Source organism: Triticum aestivum, chromosome 1B (assembly GCF_018294505.1).
Source record: "Triticum aestivum cultivar Chinese Spring chromosome 1B, IWGSC CS RefSeq v2.1, whole genome shotgun sequence".
Taxonomy (NCBI): Eukaryota; Viridiplantae; Streptophyta; class Magnoliopsida; order Poales; family Poaceae; genus Triticum; species Triticum aestivum.
In genome coordinates this window covers 160,283,822-160,301,283 of record NC_057795.1, presented here as the reverse complement: position 1 = coordinate 160,301,283, position 17,462 = coordinate 160,283,822, and positions in this window count along the sequence as shown.

The following is a 17,462-nucleotide window of genomic DNA, read 5'->3' as shown; positions in this document are numbered from 1 at the left end:
GAGGGTGGAGGGCGCGCCTAGTGGGGTGGGCGCGCACCCCTATCTCGTGGCTTCCTCAACGCTTCCCTGGCTTGCACTCCAAGTTCCTGGGATTGCTTCTGTTCCAAAAATAACTTTTCCGAAGGTTTCATTCCGTTTGGACTCCGTTTGATATTCCTTTTCTTCGAAACACTAAAATAGGCAATACAACAGCAATATGGGCTGGGCCTCCGGTTAATAGGTTAGTCCTAAAAGTAATATAAAAGTGTATAATAAAGCCCGTAATCATTCAAAACAGATAGTAAAATAGCATGAATGCTTCATAAATTATAGATACGTTGGAGACGTATCAGCATCCCCAAGCTTAATTCCTGCTCATCCTCGAGTAGGTAAATGATAAAAGAAAGAATTTATGAAGTGTGAATGCTAGAAGGTGCACAAGTTTGATCAATGATAATTTCAATCACCTTTTCTAGCATGATTATGTGTCATAACAGTAGTTCATCTCATAAAACTTCTCAAGATCAAGTAACAAGCTATTCACATGTTAAAGCATAGACCATAAACTTCCTTGAAAACTAGCAAACTTCATTCTCAGTCATCAAACAATTACAATTCATCTTATTTTCAGGAAGGGTCTATGTCAGAGCTTTGATTTAGCAAACTCCACATACTCAACTATCATATAGTCTTCTACAATTGCTAACACTCACGCAATACTAATGGTTATGGAGTTTAATCGGACATTGAGAAAGATAAGGGCTTATAGTGTTGCCTCCCAACGTATTCACCTTTGGGTGATGTCAACAATAATAGCTCATGCTAAGTTACATCCAGTTGGATATATATATATATATCAGGATCTTTCCAACACGAGGTGCTTGCCAAAGGATAAATTGAAAAAGGGAAAGGTGAAGATCACCTTGACTCTTGCATAAAGTAAAAGACATAAAGTAAAAGATAGGCCCTTCGCAGGGGGAAGCAGAGGTTGTCATGCGCTTTTATGGTTGGATGCACAAAATCTTAATGCAAAAGAACGTCACTTTATATTGCCACTTGTATATGGACCTTTATTATGCAGTCCGTCGCTTTTATTGCTTCCATAACAAGATCGTATAAAACTTATTTTCTTCACACTAATAGATCATACATATTTAGAGAGCAATTTTTATTGCTTGCACCGATGACAACTTACTTGAAGGATCTTACTCAATCCATAGGTAGGTATGGTGGACTCTCATGGCAAAACTGGGTTTAAGGATATTTGGAAGCACAAGTAGTATCTCTACTTGGTGCAAGGAATTTGGCTAGCATGAGGGGGAAAGGCAAGCTCAACATGTTTGAATGATCCATGACAATACTTTAACTGAGATGTGAGGAAACATAACCCATTATGTCGTCTTCCTTGTCCAACATCAACTATTTAGCATGTCATACTTAATGAGTGCTCAAAATTATAAAAGATGTCTTGGATAGTATATTTATATGTGCAATCTCTCTTCCTTCAATATTCTTTCATGAATTGTTCAAATCACCAATACAATGCTTGCTAACCTTCTATAAATTTACAACCTCTACTTCTTAGATGTGAAGTAATTACTACCCATGGGAAAAGCAAATGAAACATATATAATTTCAGATTTATGACATTCAACTCATTCAACCATTTACTCATAGGATATAAGTGAAGCACACGAGTAAATGACAAACTACTCAAAAAAAGATATGAGTGAAGATCAATGAGTAGCTAAATAATTATGTAACTATGTGAAGACTCTCTCTCATTTAAGAATTTCAGATCTTGGTATTTTATTCAAACAGCAAAAAAACAAAATAAAATGACATTGCAAGGATAGCACAACTCATATGAAGAAGCAAAAAACTTAGTCTCAACCGATACTAACCGATAGTTGTTGAAGAAGAAAGGTGGGATGCCTAACGGAGCATCCCCAAGCTTAGATGCTTGAGACTTCTTGAACTATTATCTTGGGGGTGCCTTGGGCATCCCCAAGCTTGAACTTTTTGTGTCTGCTTAATTCCTCTCATATCATGGTTTCTCTTTTTATCAAAAGCTTCATCCACACCAAACTCAACAAGAACTCGTGAGATAGGTTAGTATAAACCAATGCAAAACCTTATCATTTTCTACTGTAACAAATCACTAAAATTATTATTCAACATTGCATACTAAATGTCTCTGCATATTTAATACTCCGATCCTCAAATAGAATCATTAAACGAGCAAACATATGCAAACAATACAACCATAACAGCAATCTGCCAAAACAATATAGTCTGTAAAGAATGCAAGAGTATCAATACTTCCCTAACTCCAAAAATTATGAGAAAACTACTACGCTGTACAAGATTTATCATAGTTCATTATGCAAAAAGTTTCAACATTATATCATGCTCCGACTTTTCTAGGTAATTTTTGCAACAACGACAAACTTTCTGTTTTCAAACAGCAACATGTATACTAGCAAAATAAGCATGGCAAAGGCTATCTTTGACATTTTTATTGAAATAAAGATACAAAACATTATTATAAATAACAGAAAGAAAATACTAACACAAGAAAATGACGCTCCAAGCAAAACACATATCATGTGGTGAATAAAAATATAGCTCCAAGTAAAGTTACCGATGAACGAAGACGAAAGAGGGCAATGCCATCCGGGGCATCCCCAAGCTTAGGCTCTTGGTTGTCCTTTAATATTACCTTGGGGTTCCTTGGTAATCCCCAAGCTTAGGCTCTTGCCACTCCTTATTCCATATTTCATCAAATCTTTACCCAAAACTTGAAAACTTCACAACACAAAACTCAACAGAAAACTCGTAAGCTCCGTTAGTATAAGAAAATAAAACCACCACTTAGGTACTATTGTGAACTCATTCTAAATTCATATTGGTGTAATATATACTGTATTCCAACTTCTATATGGTTTATACCCTCCGATACTACTCATAGATTCATCAAAATAAGCAAACAACACATAGAAAACAGAATCTGTTAAAAACAGAAAAGTCTATAGTAATCTGTATCAAACGTATACTTCTGGAACTACAAAAATCGTACCAAATTAGGAATTCATAAGAAATTTGCATACCAATCAATATCAAAAAGAATCAGATCAAAAACACGTTTATGTGAATTAGCAAAACTAATTTACTGGGTGCAAAAGTTTCTGATGTTCAGCAGGATCAACACAACTATCACTGTAAGCTATCCTAAAGGTCTTACTTGGAACTTTATTGAAATAAAAGCTATAAAACATGATTATTACAGTAGCATAATCATGTGTACACACAAAAACAGTAAGGGTAAATATTGGGTTGTCTCCCAACAAGCGCTTTTCTTTAATGCCTTTCTAGATAGGCATGATGATGACAATGATGCTCACATAAAAGATAAGAATTGAAACATAACGGGAGCATCATGAACCACATGACTAGCACATTTAAGTCTAACCCACTTCCTATGCATAGGGATTTTGTGATCAAACAACTTATGGGAACAATAATCAACTAGCATAGGACGGCAAAACAAGCATAACTTCAATACTTTAAGCACATAGAGAGGAAACTTGACATTATTGCAATTCCTACAAGCATATGTCCCTCCCTCATAATAATTTTCAGTAGCATCATGAATGAATTCAACAATATAACCAGAACATAAAGCATTCTTTTCATGATCTACAAGCATAGAAAATTTACTACTCTCCACATAAGCAAAATTCTTCTCATACGGAATAGTGGGAGTGTCATAAGAGACTTGAATACTATAAATTGTTTCCACATTAAAAGAGTAATGTTCAAAAAAGGGGTAATCATAATCACAAGTTTTATAAATATAATCATCACTACTTTTTATAGCATAAGTTTCATCACAATAATCATCATAAGTAGCAACTTTGTTCTCATCATAATCGATTGAAACCTCTTCCAAGATAGTGGAATCATCACTAAATAAAGTTGACATTCTTCCAAATCCACTTTCATATTCATCAATATAATATTCAAAATCCTCCAAAATAGTGGGATCACTACTTCCTAAAGTTGACACTCTTCCAAACCCACTTTCATCAATATAATCTTCATAGGTAAGAGGCATGCTATCATCATAACAACTTTGCATAACAAAACTTGGGAGGCTAAAAATATCATCTTCATTAAACATAGAATCCCCAAGCTTGGGACAAACATTAATTTCAGAAAATATATTCTCATATATTTCATCCTCATCAAACATAGATTCCCCAAGCTTGGGCCTTTTCATATCATAAGCATAACCACTATCATCATTAATAGTATGGATAGCACCAATAGTATAGCAATTATCATCATCACAATGAGTAGTAGGAGCGACATTATTTGGGAGGGATACCTTTTTACCTTTGTTGCTCCTTCTTTTCTTTTTCTTCTTCACATTATGTGTGGGTTCAACCTTCTTCTTTGATCTCCTTATAGATGAGATTGGTTGAATAGAAAGCTCCTCCTCGTAACCCGATTCATCATAAGAAATAATAGGAGGATATTGGGAAGTCTCTTCCCTTTCATTAGTATTCTCATCATCTTCTATTTGCTTTCTTTTCTTTATGTAATTGGCAATATAAGGATTTTCAATGCCATTCACCGCACAATACAAATAAATCTCCTCTAGATCAATATCAAGGAAATTCTCAAGATTAAATTCTGGAATAAGCTTAGTTGCATGTTTCAATTCTTCATAACCCAAAAGCAAACTAAGTTCATTATGATGCGCAAGGGAAATCAATTCATCACAATTTTTGGACACGATTCGATCACGAAACAATTTGCATCGGAGATTTAAATGACCACATTCATTGCAAAGTTCACAAGTACGGCAAAGGAAATTTAAATTTTCAGCACTCACATTTAGCATTTCTTGCAACCATTTAGTTCTAAATGCTTATGCATCTTGCAATATCTATTTCCCTATTTGGTATATACTTGCAAACCCAATCTAGTCCACAAAAATCGACATGCTTATAAGAGATATTTTCATCATAACTAGTGCAATCATCATTAGTACTATGGATATTCAAAGAGTTCATACTAACAACATTGCAATCATGCTCATCATTCAAAGATTTAGTACCAAGCATTTTAATGCATTCTTCTTCTAGCACTTGAGCACAATTTTCCTTTTCATCCAACTCACGAAAGATATTAAAAAGATGAAGCGTATGAGACAAACTCAATTCCATTTTTTGTAGTTTTCTTTCATAGACTATACTAGTGATAAAAGAAGAAACAAAAAAGATTTGATTGTAAGATCTAAAGATATACCTTCAAGCACTCACCTCCCTGGCAATGGCGCCAGAAAGGAGATTGATGTCTACTACGCAACCTTCTCCTTGTAGACGTTGTTGGGCCTCCAAGTGCAGAGGTTTGTAGGACAGTAGCAAATTTCCCTCAAGTGGATGACCTAAGGTATATCAATCCGTGGGAGGCGTAGGATGAAGATGGTCTCTCTCAAACAACCCTGCAACCAAATAACAAAGAGTCTCTTGTGTCCCGAACACACCCAATACAATGGTAAATTGTATAAGTGCACTAGTTCGGCGAAGAGATGGTGATACAAGTGCAATATGGATGATAGATATAGGTTTTTGTAATCTGAAAATATAAAAACAGTAAGGTAACAAGTGGTTAAAGTGAGCGTAAATGGTATTGCAATGCTAGGAAACAAGGCCTAAGGTTCATTCTTTCACTAGTGCAATTTCTCTCAACAATAATAACATAATTGGATCATATAATTATCCCTCAACATGCAACAAAGAGTCACTCCAAAGTCACTAATAGCAGAGAACAAACGAAGAGATTATGGTAGGGTACGAAACCACCTCAAAGTTATCCTTTCTGTTCGATCTATTCAAGAGTCCGTAGTAAAATAACACGAAGCTATTCTTTCCGTTCAATCTATCATAGAGTTCGTACTAGAATAACACCTTAAGACACAAATCAACCAAAACCCTAATGTCACCTAGATACTCCAATGTCACCTCAAGTATCCATGGGCATTATTATACGATATGCATCACACAATCTCAAATTCATCTATTCAACCAACACAAAGTACTTCAAAGAGTGCCCCAAAGTTTCAACCGGAGAGTCAAGACGAAAACGTGTGCCAACCCCTATGCATAGGTTCATGGGCGGAACCCACAAGTTGATCACCAAAACATATATCAACTAGATCACATGATATCCCATTGTCACCACAGATAAGCACGGCAAGACATACATCAAGTGTTCTCAAATTCTTAAAGACTCAATCCGACAAGATAACTTCAAAGGGAAAACTCAATCCATTACAAGAGAGTAGAGGGGGAGAAACATCATAAGATCCAACTATAATAGCAAAGCTCGCGATACATCAAGATCGTGCCATAGAGAGAACACGAGAGAGAACACGAGAGAGAGAGAGAGATCAAACACATAGCTACTGGTACATACCCTCAGCCCCGAGGGTGAACTCCTCCCTCCTCGTCATGGAGAGCGCCGGGATGATGAAGATGGCCACCGGTGAGGGATCTCCCCTCTGGCAGGGTGCTGGAACAGGCTACCGAGAGGTTTTTGGTGGCTACAGAGGCTTGCGGCGGCGGAACTCCCGATCTATCTTGTTCTTCGATGTTTTTAGGGTATATGGGAATATACAGGGGAAAGAAGTCGGTCGGGGGAGCCTCGAGGGGCCCACGAGGGTGGAGGGCGCGCCCAGGGGGTGGGCGCGCCCCCCTATCTCGTGGCTTCCTCGACGCTTCCCTGGCTTGCACTCCAAGTTCCTGGGATTGCTTCTGTTCCAAAAAAACTTTTCCGAAGGTTTCATTCCATTTGGACTCCGTTTGATATTCCTTTTCTTCGAAACACTGGAATAGGCAATAAAATAGCAATATGGGTTGGGCCTCCGGTTAATAGGTTAGTCCCAAAAGTAATATAAAAGTGTATAATAAAGCCCGTAATCATTCAAAACAGATAGTAAAATAGCATGAATGCTTCATAAATTATAGATACGTTGGAGACGTATCAGCCACCGCCGGCGCACGCTGGTTAAACTAGCGGGGGGGTCGGCTAGTTAGTTTAGGTGCTAACCCCCACGTATTTAACCCCTACCCCCTGCTCACAGCGGGCCCAGGGCCTCTAACTAAATCTGTTAATTTTTTATAAAATCGGTTAGCTGGCCCTGAGTCACTGACGTACGGGTGCTACCGGACCCGCTGACTAGTCAAAGATTAACTAGTCAACAGTTGCATCAACAGTTGACTGGCCCCACCTGTCAGCCACTGGTGTACCTCTGGGTGCACTACGCCGGGTGCACCTAGCCTTTCTGTTATGTTTTTTTTCGAATTAATAATATTCCAGGAATTTCAGAAAACCATTTAGAACTTCAAAAAAATCATAGAAAAATAACCGTAGCTCGGATGAAAATGTTTTCTATATGAAAGTTGCTCTGAAAAATCCAACGAATCCGAATACGCGGTCCGTTCATCTTTCAGATGCCCCTAGCATGCTGAATGTGGAACATTCCCCCTCCGGTCATCTGTCTGACACAGGTCCGGAACTGGGAAAACATTCCCGGTTGAATTCCCCTTCACCTATATCGTGGAGCACTTCGTTAGGTCGACCCTAGTTCTGATTTTCGTCATGTCATGCTTTATGATGCTTTGTTTGCTTTATATTTACTGTTTCTTCCCCCTCTTCTCTCCGGTAGACCCCGAGATTGATGATGCCCCTGTGATCGACTACGTCGACGACGACCCTTCTTCCCTTTCAGCGGAGCTTCCAGCCAAGCCCCCCCTTTGATCATCCCGATATCGCCCATTCCATTCCCTCTGCTTGCATTAGATTTTGCTACTGTAATTGATTGCTCTTATTCTGATGCATAGCCTGCTTTTGTAACCTGCTTATTGTTACCTTACCTGCTTATCCTAAACTTCTTAGTATAGGTTGGTTAGTGATCCATCAGTGACCACCCCCCCCACCTTGTCCTTGTTGCCCCTACTTCATCATCGAAGACCCGGTTAATGGGATCGAAGACCAGGCCCCGGCACCGCACATCACTTCCCCTTAGTTGCTTGACACTACTGGGTTACTATCGAGTGCCGAGGGTGAGGCCTCATCAGCACTTCCGATGTTAACCCTGTAGTGTAGCTATTTGGTCGTGGTCATCAAAGGTGATTTCCTCTTTAACCACTTCCGATACGACTCTGTCGTGCAACCCCTGAAGTGTGGACCTTGAGGGTGGTCCCTCTTACGTTCACCTTGATGATTACATCGAGTGGAATTCGGCGGGGGTGATTCCTTGGATTTTCCCCTCGATGTTTGGGCACATGGATACTTGGACCTTACAACTATTACTTGAAAAGGTGGGTCGACCCTGAGGGGTACCCGCGAGTGATGTGGAGACGGGGCGACATGGAGGGTGCCCGCGAGATAATTACGAGGCATGGTTGGGCATTCTTAGCCCTTGCCGCAAGTCCTCGAGATGGGGTAAAAGGGTCACATCTTTCGTGAGTCTCTCTTGTTACCGCGCGTTCCTAATCCACTACGATTTGGATATTTGATCCGAGGGGCCTCTGGCCTGATAGCACTAACCATCACGTGGGCATAGTATGGGCCTTCCGCGTCGTATACATCAGCCGAAGCTTAATAGACGTCTGCGACTGAGCGGCGCGCACCGGGTTGGACTGTGTAAGCACCTGCCTTTTTGAAGAAGGTAGCTAGGTCTGCTCACCGGCCGCCCTCGCAACATGCAGGAGTTCCCGGGGCGATGGCCCATGACCCCTCGGGGCATAGGTTTAGTCTGGCATGCTTGACATCTCTATTAAGCCTAGGTCAGGTTGCGGCGTATTGTTTGGCCGAGGCCGGGCATGACCGAGGAAAGTGTGTCTAACCGGAGTTAATCGAGCGTGGTGGGTAAGTTGGTGCACCCCTGCAGGGAAGAAAACATCTATCGATAGTATGGCTCTGGGATTGCTTTCTAACAGGGAGTCGAGAAAGGATCTCTGGCCCAGGTTGATAACACTACTACTACTTTATATTATGTTGATCTGTACTCTTCAAATGCTGCAAGACCGCGGAAGATGTTGAAGATGCTAGTCTTCGATAGGACTAGGCTTCCCCCCTTATTCTGGCATTTCTGCAGCCCAGTCCACATATACAGCCTCTCTTTGATAATGTTGCATATGTAGTGTAGATCCTTGCTTGTGAGTACTTTGGATGAGTACTCACGGTTGCTTTGCTCCCTCTTTTTCCCACCTCTTTTCATTCTTCTCGGATGTCGCAGCCAGATGGTGGAACCCAGGATCCAGATGCCACCTTCGACGATGACTGCTACTACCCCGAGGGTGCCTACTAACACGTGGAGACCGCCGACGACAAGGAGTAGTTAGGAGGCTCCCAGGCAGGAGGCCTTGCCTTTTTGATCGTAGATGCTTTTGTGATGGCCTTCTTAAGGCAAACTTGTTTAACTTATGTGTGTACTCAAAATATTGTTGCTTCCGCTGACTCGTTTGTATTCAAGCTGATGTATTCGAGCCCTCGAGGCCCCTGGCTTGTAATATAAAGCTTGTATTATTTTAATTTGTGTCCAATGTTGTGCTGTGATATCTTCCCGTGAGTCCTTGATCTTGATCGTACACATTTGCGTGTATGATTAGTGTACGATTTAATCGAGGGCGTCATAATGGTTGAACAGAACCCCGTGGAGAGGGCTGGTTGAACAGTAGCCGGTGGAGGAATGGTGGAGGCTGAATGAACAAGAGCCCGTGGATGAATAGTCGTAGGTGGTGGCTGGAGGAGGTCGACGGTAGCCCGTGGAGGCTGGAGGAGGTCAACGGTGGAGATGAACAGTAGCCCGTGCAGCCTCGTTTTGCGGTACGCCACACCCCTCCTAATGAACAGGACCCCCGTTTTGACCGTAGCGCTCCAACACAAGTTTGTTTCCTCCGTTTTGCCGTACGACACACCCCTCCCGATCAACAGGACCCCGTTTCGACCGTAGGAGGTCCAAGAGAAGTCCGTTTCCTCCATTTTGCGGCACGCCAGACCCCTCCCGATGAACAGGATCTCGTTTCGACCGTGTCCGGTCGAACACAAGGTTGTTTCTTTCGTTCTGCGGTACGCCAGGCCTCGTTGCGATCAGCTATTCCGTCCAAGCCGGTTGGCTCCCGATGAACACAACAACGCAGTTTCTCCGTTCCGACCCAGCCGGTTGGCTGCCGATGAACACGCCGCCATCGCTGCCTCTCCATCACTAGTGCAGAACCGGGCAATAGCACCGGTTCGTAAGGCCCTTTAGTGCCGGTTCCATAACCGGCACTAAAGTGTGGGCACTAAAGCCCCCCCCCTTCCCCCCCCCCTTTAGTACCGGTTCAGCATGAACCGGTGCTAAAGGGAAACCACGTGGCACGAGCCAGCTCCAGGGGCCTAGAGCCCTTTAGTACCGGTTGGTAAGACCAACCGGTACTATAAGGTTTGGGGGGGTTTTAGTTTTATGATTTCTTTTCATTTAATTTTGTGTTTCCATTTTAATTCTTTTTCGTTTGCTGGTATTTTACGATACTACACATTGTACACGTTATGCATATATATATATATATATATATATATATATATATAGAATTTCTAGTAGAACCAATCATGCATATATATATCATCAATGTCTCACAAACCATCATATTAATTAATTCACACATACACACATGTATAGCTATATACAATTTCTCCTACATATGCATGTTGCCTTCGCAGCCAGTGGCATTAGCCTAATTGGTGCCTTCGGAGCACGATGACAATTGGAAGTGGTTTTCATGAGGGCGGTAGCGGGTAATAGTATTCTCCCTTCGGATTTATGACCTGGTCGAGCAAAAATCCCGCTATTTCCTCTTGAACTACTTCTACGCGCTCCGTTTCTAGGAGCTTCACCCGCACCTCTCTGAACTGTTAAGAAGGAGATCAATATGCATGTGTATTAGTTGTGTGACTAGATATCGATAATGGTGTAAAAATTGTGAATAGTGTTTTGACAAGCATACCCATTCCTGTCTTTGAGATCTGCTCCTTTCGGACGCCATCATGCGAATGTTCTCGCAAACGCAGAATGCACACAGATCAGTCCCCTGGGCCTACTTCAGGGCCTTTACGAGAATGGAATTTGATCAGATAATAATTAATCAAGCATGATAATTAAATAGATGGCAGCTAGCTAGCTAGCTAGTACTACTTAATTACTTACCTTGGGTCTTCCCCAGTTAAGCTTTTCTTTCCATTCACCTTCCGTGACGCTGATGAACCTTGCCCAAGCCCTGCCCGCCGACAAAGAAAATGAATAAAGGGGTTATTAAATAGTTCATATCATGAAATGACAAACTAAATAGGCCGAGATATATAGTTAATAATGATTGAAATTACCTGTTGACTATCCCGAACAAGATGTTATAGTCAGTTTTTTCTTTGAGTAGTGAGTCCAGTATTTCAACTGTTCCGGCGTCAACTTTAATGATACACAAGACCAGTGAAATCTGCATGCACACACGTTTGCATGTCTTAATTAAGCGGGCATATGTAAGCAAAAACATGTAGCTAGCTAGTAGGCATCTATTTTCCATGCGTATTCATTAACGGTGTTTGGGTCAATGAACCCAATGCCATAGCGTCCACCTTTTCTCATTTCATACATCTTCATCCTGCATATAATACCACAGAAAAGAATATAGTGAGGATAATTACAGGTAATGATTGATCAAAAGGATCACTACAGCTAGCTTGAGACTTAAATTATAGAAAGAAATCACTTACAGACAATAGCAACTAATGATAGATTTGTCGAGTGCGTCTTGATTGTATAACTGAAACAGATCAGAATACTCAACGGACACAGCTTTCTCATGGTAGTAATGCTCCTCCTTGACATTCACCATGAGGGACAATCGATCGGAAATCTTGGTAATGTTCATGTATCATTGATGCAATTCATACATTCTCGTTGGGAGGTTCTTGACCTTGTCTGGCTCGACCAAAGGTTGGCCCCGGACATATTTCCGTTTTATTTCATCCTCTCTAAGCACAGGCATGGGCTCGATCTCGAGGAGTTGTCCAACAGTTATTTTGAGAACTTCAGCCTGCATTATATGCTCCTCCGTTATTACCACATTGCCCACCTCAGGAACGTAAACTGTTTGCCCACAATAATATTGGGCGCGCGTACTGTCATGTGTTGTTGGCACAACAAGCGAGGGGATCGATTGCGCCGCCTGTTCTCCCAGCTGGGGAATGGTTTTCCCGCATTTTTTGACAGCTGCTTCTTGTTTGCTCGATCCCGAGCTCGCCTCCTTACGTAGACGTGCTCGATTTAACTTCCTGATGTGGCGCTCATAGTCTGTGTCAACAGGCTTGGGAGCTGGTGGTTGAGCCATACGAATGAAGTGGTCAATCGTTTCCTCAGGCACTTTCTCCCTTGGCGGCGGTGGCGGTTTCGGTGCAAAATGGGCTTCCACCTCGGACTTCGATATGGCTGCGATTTCCTCCTCGGACCTGTCATAAGCCCTCTGCGGAAGAGGCGTGAGGCTTGGACCATATTTATATCGCTTGCCTCCGCCTGTACTTCCTGTACTACCTCGACTCGTACCGCTACGCACCATAGCTGCGGGGTGTCTCTTCTGTGATTGCTGAGGCGGCGGAGACGGCTGACGGGGCTGAGTTGGACGAGGAGGAGTGGCCGCCTGAAGCTGTGCCGGACTTGGAGGAGGAGTGGCCTGAGGTTGTGCCGGACTTGGAGGAGGAGTGGACGTCTGACGCTGTGGCGGACTTGGAGGAGGAGGAGTGGCCTGACACTTTGCCGGACTTGGAGGAGGAGTGGCCTGACACTTTGCCGGACTTGGTGGACTTGCAGGAGCGGGAGACTGCTGACTCGGTGGCGGACTTCGACGAGGAGTCGGCTGACGCGGTGTCGGTGGCCTTCGAAAGATGATGCAATCCTTTTTCCATAGGATGATACGATGTTTGGCGTCTCCGAGAAAGCGCTCGTCGTCACCTCCAGGATAGTCAAGCTCTAGCTCCGAATATGGGTCCACCACCTCATCAACCAAGACACGAGCATAGCCCGCTGGAATCGGGTTGCAATGGAAGGTTGCCTCGGGGGGATTTGTAAAAGCAACGGCGTCCGCCACCTTCATGGATATGTTCTTCATTTTGACGTGTAGCTCGCAGCTAGTGTTCTCCGTGATGTCATCCACGGGGTATCTACCCAGCATTGCGTCGTCCGGGGCGGAACCCACGCTGCTTCTCGGCATGGATGGGGCGGTGCTATCCAATGCTGGATCATTCGCTAGCTGCTGCAGCTGCTGAGACCCCCTTTGCTGGGTAAGTGAGTCGATCTGCTCCTGCTGCCGCTGGAATTTGACTACCAATTCCGCTTGACTTGCTTCTAGGCCTTGAAGGCGTTCATAGTCCCACTTCCTCTGCTCCTCCTCCATCTTCCTCTTCTTCTCCTCCGCAATCTTCTTTCTCGCACGAGTTCTGTAGTCGGTGTTCCAGTCTGAAAACCCCTCATACCACGGAATAGCGCCCTTGCCTCATGTTCTTCCCGGGTGTTCAGGATTTCCCAGGGCACGCGTAAGCTCGTTGTTCTCTCTGTTGGGCTGGAACACCCCCGATCGTGCCTCTTCTATTGCAACAAGTATCGCATCGTCGGCTCCCTTCAGACTTGCCCTCGTCGAAACATTGCCTGTCTTCGGGTCCAACTCCCCTCCATGCACATAGAACCAAGTCCTGACCCTGGGGGGCCAGCTCTTAGTAACCGGAGTGGCACCTCCATCCTCCATCTCTTTCTCAGACTTATCCCACTTAGGCATTGGCACCGCATAGCCACCTGGCCCCAGCTTATGGAACTTATCCTTTTTTTGGCATTCTTCTTGTTTATTCTCGACCATTCCTTAGCTAATTCCGAATCCTTGAATTTCACGAAATCGTCCCAATGAGCATGTTGGTTCTCTAGTGTTCCCTCAAATACTGCTGTCTTCCTTCCTCCCTTGACGTACTTGTCCCATTCACGATTCTTGTGGTTCTTGAATGCAACCGCCATCTTCCTAAGAGCAGCGTCCTTGACTTTCTGTACATGTACTTCTGTGAAATGATCTGGTAGGGTGAAATGTTCCATGAGAGTATCCCAAAGCAGATCTTTTTGATTCTTGTCGACAAAATTAACATCTGGACGTCGAGCAGTGTCCTCTTTGCCTTTTTGTCTTTTGTCTTTTGCTGGCTCTCTCCATTCTTGAAGGGAGATCGGGAATTGGTCCTTCACAAGAACTCCGCACTGATGAAAGAACTTGTCCGCAATCTTCTTAGGCGCTAATGGTTCACCATTAGGTCTGACTGCCTCGATATTGTACTTTACGCCCTCCTTCAACTTTTTGTTCGGGCCTCGTTTCGTCCTTTTGCCTGAAGATTTGCTCGATCCGGATGGCTGAAAGAACAAAGATCGATTCGTTAATATATCTTCAAGTCATTTAAAACATGTGATGATCACCAGATACCTGCTTATATAAATATATATACCTCGCCGGTCTTTGTTGTTTCAGGATCAACATGTTCTTCGTCATCGTCATAATCGTAGTTCATGACTTCATCAATTCGGTCGTCGCGATCAAATATCATATCACCCTCTCCGGTGTTGTTTAGAAATTCGGAGCCGTCATAATCTTCTTCATTCTGATCATCATCTGGCCCGCGTATCATATCGAACATGGTCTGTTCTCCCTCTCTGTCGGTATTGTCTGCCATAGCTTTTATTTAACTAATTCAAAAGAAATATAAAACAATTTAGTATTCAAATTACATCGTCTCGAATAATAGATATAATCTCGAATACTTCGTCTAGAATAATAGATATAATCTCGAATACATCGTCTCGAATAATATATAATATTGAATAGTACATCACTGGCTAGCTAATTAAAGATCGAATACTACAGAAGAATCTAGGACACTCGCGGTTCCTGCGGCGCGGGCGGTGGACACCCAAAGAGAAGGAACCCTCACAGGATCATAGCTGAAGTGAGATCCCCGAAGATACTGCCAGGTATTGGAGAACCTGCCGCCCTCTAACGCAACCATGTAGCGATGGACGTGCTCGTCCTCCTCCCTGACACGGCGACGTACCACCTCCGGCGGGGCCGGGTCCCTCCGCACCGAAACTGGCCCACGCGAACGCCACCAAACGAGATCAGGGTCGACGACGGGACCCGGGGCCGGGTTCCTCATCAAGCGGCGCGCCCCTCCAGGCAGCACCTCCCAGTGCCAGCCCGGCGGAGCCCAGTCCCGGACATGGGTCGGCTGGACGTCGTCGCGGACGGGTCGACGGCGAGGATGCGGGCCGGGCATCGTCGAGAACAAATACTAGCTATATGCCCGCAAAAAGTAATATTTTTTTAATGATTGGATTTTGATAACTAAAATTTCTAACATTTCTACTATTTCAAAAATCTATATACTATTTCATACTAATTAAGCATCTAACACTAAAAACAGAAAACACAACTTCTATACATCCATTAAAAAACTGAAAAACAACATTATATAAAAAATTCCATACTAATTAAACACTAATTATATACTAATAATAATAATCTAAATTATATACTAATTAAACATAAAAAATTTCCATACTAATTAAACACTAATTTCCATATAAAAAATTTTGATAACTAAAACAATAATAATCTAAATAATCTAAATTATATACTAATTCATGCTTGTGTGTGTGTGTGTGTTTTGATAACTAAAACAATAATAATCTAAATAATCTAAATTATATACTAATTCATGCTTGTGTGTGTGTGTGTGTGCTCGGGGCCGGGAGGGGCGGCGCCCATGGTGGCCGCCGGGGGCGAGGGAGAGAGGTTAGAGGGGGAGAGCTCACAGCGGGGCGACGACGGCGAGGCGACGGCGGCGACGGGGACGGGGCGGCGACGGGGACGGGGCGGCGACGGGACAGGGCGCGACGGGGACGGGGGCGGCGACGGGGACGGGGGCGGGCCCGGGGCGGCGACGGAGACGACGGCGGCGACGGGGACGGGGGCGGCGACAAAGACGAGGGCGGCGACGGGGACGGGGGCGGCGACGGCGACGGAGACGACGGAAACAGAGGAAGAATGAAAATTTCGTAAGTCGAGTATATATAGAAGGCACCTTTAGTACCGGTTGGAGCCACCAACCGGTACTAAAGGCCTGTTTTGGCCAGGCCAAGCGGCGGGAAGCGACCCCCTTTAGTACCGGGTGGTGGCACAAACCGGTACTAAAGGCCCCCCCTTTAGTACCGGTTTGTGCCACCACCCGGTAGTAAAGGGGTCGCGCTGCCACCCCAAAGTTTATTCCCACCTCGCCGGGCGAAGGGCAGCCGCACTGGTTTATAAACCCAGCCACGGCTACCACTTCGAACTCCTCTATATAGCTAGCAGGCTTGTGGGCCTAAACTCTGCGCGCTGCCCTGTGAGTCTGCTGGGCCTTTAAGGCCTGTAATTACACACCTGTGGCCTATCAGGCCCACAGGGCAGCGCCCCAATTTTTTTATAGTTTTTTTCTTTTCTGCTTTATTTTCTTCTATTTATTTTTGCGTAGTTTTTTGTATAGTTTTTTCTTTTCTGTTATATTTATTTTCTTCTATTTATTTGTGAGTAGTTTTTCATCTAGTTTGCCAAAATTCAACATTTTCAGAGTTCATTTTGTAGTGATTTTCAATTTCACGGTCATTTTGTAAACGATTGAAAAATAGCAAATATAATTTTTTTCTTTTCTGCTTTATTTTTTCTTCTATTTATTTCTGAGTAGTTTTTTCTTTTCTGCTATATTTATTTTCTTCTATTTATTTTTGAGTAGTTTTTTATATAGTTTTTTTCTTTTCAGCTATAGTTTTTCTTTCTTTTCTGCTATTTTTTCTGTTAGTGCCCGTAGTTTTCAAATTTGAATAGTTTAAATTTTGAATTATTTGAAATTAGTGTGAATTTGTTTGCACATAAAATTTCTTCGCGTTTCAAATGCCAAAACACATAACTACCCTAACTATTACAGAGATTCCCCTCTCGGTGCGAAACACAGAAGAAAGTGATGATAGCTAGTGAAGCCGATCACATCCCAGATCTTTGGGTGTGAAACTTTTTCTTCGCGTGTGTCCCTTTGCGCCGTAACCATGGAAAATCTTCATCATTTAACGGGATGCTCGGGTCAATATTCACTGTGAATGGAGCAATTTCATCAAACTTTTCATAATCTTCTGACTTGTCTGTCTTGTCATCCACTCCCACGATGTTTCTCTTCCCAGAAAGAACTATGTGCCGCTTTGGCTCATCGTACGATGCATTCGCTTCCTTATCTTTTCTTTTTCTTGGCTTGGTAGACATGTCCTTCACATAGAAAACCTGTGCCACATCATTGGCTAGGACGAATGGTTCGTCTGCATA